Below are 4,371 nucleotides of genomic sequence, written 5' to 3'. Positions count from 1 at the left end.
CTCTCCCTCCCTCTCTCTGAGCTTCTTCCCTAAGGTAGCTCCTTCTATTCTCCCCCCCCCCCCCACCCCCCCACCCGGTCGGCTCATCGCGAGGGCTGATATTAAAGAAAAAAAGAAGAGGAACAACGTTTAGAGATGTCAGCCGGCGAGCCAATCACAGAGGATGGCCTAGGGTTATGAAAAAAAAAATTATTATTCGTTCCCTCCTGTCAATCACTAACCACCCCCTGGTAATGTGGAAAAGAAAGAAAAAAGGGAGGGAGGGTGAGAGAGGGAAAGGGGGGAGAGCTTATGATATTTCTAGTCATGGGGGGGGGTTAGATGGAGGGCTATGGGGCGGGGGTGGGGGGGGGGAGTGGCAAGAATAAAAGAGGGCGGAGCACATGCTTAAAAAAAGTGTCCCATCCGATCTGAAGAAATTTTGGAGATACTTCCCCCAAATCTAATTTAACCCCCCCCCCCCACACACACACACACACATACAAGCAGGGCAGTTAGGTTGTGTTGCCGCAGGGTTGGGGGTCGGGGGCGGGGGCGGGGGGGGCAGCGGGTAGTCTGCCCCATCGCAATATAGACACAAAAGCGGCAATAAAGCCATAAAAGGCCCACGGATGAGCTTGGCAGCCGGTGTGGCACACCCAAGCGGCCCGTAGGCAGCGCTTTTTCCGCTGTAAACACTGACGCCCCTCAGGGAGGGGGACGGGAAGGGAGAGGGGGAGGGAGAAAGAGAGAGAGAGGGAGAGGGAGTGAAAAGGCAGAGAACCTCCTCAGGGAAATCGTTTGGAAAGACACCGCAAACGGCACCTGATCAACCACCGTAAGCTATAGATTCAGGACAGACATTGCCCCCTGTGGTGACCTCCGACCTCTGACGCACAACTCTCGAATGGCGGGTGTGTGGGATTACAACATACTCCGGGCAAGGTTGTGGTGCGTCACAGGTGTGTTGAACTTTGCACTATATTCTGCCATTCTTTCTCATAGTACGCACAGTTTGAGTTCATTTCCATGACACGTCAAGCCAGGTTGACCTCAAAAAGTGCATTTCAAGTAGGAAGCAAGTGTACCGTTAGCTACTGATATACAAAGTCGCAATTATATGAGTGTCACCGTCAAGGTATCAAAAGCATTGCTCATCAGTACAGAGAACAGGACCTGCTAAGCCAATATTTCATAACACCTTTGGCTAATGGCGTGGATATAAAACAAGATTCTGTTCAGGTGCTCTGGGGCTATGGCATCTTCAAAAATAAATATAATTTACAGTAAAATCTTTCATTTCAAGGACCTATTATACGAGGTAACTTGATCAAAGGAATGTGGTGTTTGGTCACTGCATTCTAGGTGGCGCCCCTGACTCATGTAGAGTGCATTGGGAGGGGAGGCAGGAGGGATCCATTTCCTTTTGCTGCTGGAGCTGGTGAACTCACCGTTTGGCACACAACTCCCTGTCCCCCTCCACCTGCCGGCGTATCAAAAGGCGCGCCCCCCCTCCCCCCCCCAGTAGCACGCCAGCGGGTCTCGAGTGGGACGTTCCTCCTCGTAGCTCCGATAGCTGCACGCAAAGCGGGATAACGACTGAACCCTCCCCCCACCCCATGTCACCGTCTTTCGCAATTAAAAGGGCAATGGCTGGAGATGTCCCTGTGTGCTTCATAGGTGGGGGCCAGGGGACCCCTTTAACTTGCTGTTTAGGATGGTGTGACGTGGGGGTTTGGTAAGAGCCACACAGTGGGTTCACTTAATATGAGGTCCTGCACCTTCACCCAGAGGCACTGCCAGGGATTTTGGGGCCCATGAGAAGATCTCACATTGGGCCCCACCACCCCAGTCAACCCCATTCCTGCACAATTACAGCACAAATCTTATCCAAAAAGGGCTGGTGTGGGTGCAGGTTTTTGTTTTAGCCCAGCGCTAGCACACCTGATTCAAGTCCTTAACTAATCATGGTCTTCAATCAAGAGCTTGATAAGTAGACTCAGGTGTCTTAGTGCTGCTCTAGGAGAAACACTAGCACCCACACCGGCCCTCTTTGGATGAGATTGGACACCCCTGCAGTGGAGAATAATGGGTTATCTGTCCTGTGATACTGCATCAGACTCTTTTTCTTTACCAAAACAGTTTTACTACTGAGGTATCCAATCAGATGAAGCCTCGCCCCAGCTTGGCCAGTCTTCATGACGAACGCGGTCTGTTTTCCATCAGCGGCGCCGCCGTGCGGTTGCTGGCCCCGGCGTTCGAATTTGGCGAGGTCGAGGCGTTGGACTCAACGCACCCTCGGGAGCTGATGGATTGCTCGTCTCGTGGGGAGAGCGGGGAATGATTGACGAGGGCGGGGAATGATTGACGAAAATAAATTCAACTGAAGTGAACTGAGACGTTGGCGAGGCGAGGCCAACGGTCAAGGGGACCGTATAGCGAAAGGGCGGTCCTAATTTCAGAGGGCGGAGAATGAACGTGGCGTCTCCGGGACAGGGGGGAGGCGACGACCCCGCGGACAGGGTAAACGGCGGATCCTGGTCTCGACCGCAGACGCATCCTTCCTCTGCTCGTCATCATTCCCCACGTCTTTGTGACAGCTCTGTGCAGGAAAGCGCCATATGAGTGACGAGCGGGGGAAGGATGCGTCTGCGGTCGCGACCACGACCCGCCGATTACCCTGTCCGCGGGGTCGCCGCGTTCATTCCCCGCCCTCTGAAATTAGGACCGCCCTTTCGCTATACGGTCCCCTTGACCGTTGGCCTTGCCTCGCCAACCTCTCAGTTCACTTCAGTTCTACACAGAACTGTCACAAAGACGGTTTACGGAGAGACATCTGCGTATGCTTGGCTCCGAGCGATCCCGTGTCTGGGTGCTGCAGCATTTGGGCTGCGTTTTCAGAGTGCAGAGTGATAATTAGAATCGTAGACACTCATCCAGCTGGAGCTCAACTGGAGCGAATCAGAGTCAAGGAATTTAACGACATTTTCCTGGTACAGAGCCCTGAGGTCAAGGGTGGTGTCCCAGCCACTAGTAATTACTAAGTTCTCATCTATAATGTTTGCAAATTTGTAAGCATCGCTGTGCAACACCTGTGAAGCTGTTACATCATATTATTAAAGACCTATTGGTCAGACACAGTAGGCATTCTCAGCATAGCTTTATTGGGTGCTTGTGCATCAGGTTTGCTTGAAGTGAACAGTGCTAATGGACAAGATAAATGATAGCATACACATATCTTTCAGCTTACTATTCACACAGATCTGATATAATGACACAATACGTCAGAAGCTCGAGTTGTATGCAACAATTCATATGACAGGAATCTCTCTCTATCTCTCTCTCTCTCTCTCTCTCACACACACACACACACACAGCATTTTACATTTTGAAACTCCTTTTTTCTCATCATTTCTGAGAGAAAGTTCATTGTAATGTGGAATAGACCAATTTCAATCCCTGATTTCTGTCCTTAGCATCTTCGGCTAATGACCAGGTGCAGTCCCTGTTCTTTCACTTCATCCAAGCCAAACCGGCTGTCACTTGAGGGCATGCTGTATATTAGCCTTCCCCCAACCATAAGCTACCACGTTATTAGCCTTGTGTGTATTACACCAGCTGAGAAGCTCTCAGCAAACTGGGTTTTCCTCCCATTGTCTAAGAATATATATGACCTGTTCAGAGGGAAGCCCATAGTGCAGGTGTGGTAGGGTTAGGGAAGCCCATAGTGCAGGTGTGGTAGGGTTAGGGAAGCCCATAGTGCAGGTGTGGTTGGGATAGGGTGAGAGACTCTTCAGAGAGAAGCCCATAGTGTCGGTATGGTAGTTTGAAATGATCATGTTTCAACCCACGCAGGGGTGATGTACAGTGGCTAAACTGTGGTAGTCTAGCTATATTTAAATATAGTTAAGTGTGTGTGTGTGTGTGTGTGTGTGTGTGTGTGTGTTGAGAGTGAGTGGTCAGCACATTTAGCTCAGGGGAATGGGCAGTGTTAGCGGCCTGGATGGATCCAGCAGCGGGAGAAGGTGGGGGTGGGGGCTGGTGGGGGCTGGAGGCTTGGCTGGAAAAGGCTGTCTCTGGGAGTCCATTATTACCCCTGGAGGAAGCTGGGGATTAAAACACCAAAGAACTTCAATAAAAGAAGTGTCTGTCTGGAGGTGGTGGGGGCAAAGGGGCTCTCCCATTGTCCTGCCTGTGATTGAGAAGGGGGGGGGGGGAGGGAGACCCCACAGTATTGTGCCTCTGTGTTTGCAGGCTCTCTGAAGGGGGTAATTCTTAAAGGGAGGGGGGGCGCTGTTGACTCTTCTTTTTGTGAATAAAGTCTCTGGGCCGTGCCTCTCTCCTCCCTCCGCCGTGTTTACAAGCGGCATGAATTCAGCCCCCCGTCCCATA

This window comes from Anguilla rostrata, chromosome 17 (genome assembly GCF_018555375.3).
Source record: "Anguilla rostrata isolate EN2019 chromosome 17, ASM1855537v3, whole genome shotgun sequence".
Classification (NCBI taxonomy): Eukaryota; Metazoa; Chordata; class Actinopteri; order Anguilliformes; family Anguillidae; genus Anguilla; species Anguilla rostrata.
This window is presented reverse-complemented; position numbering follows the sequence as displayed.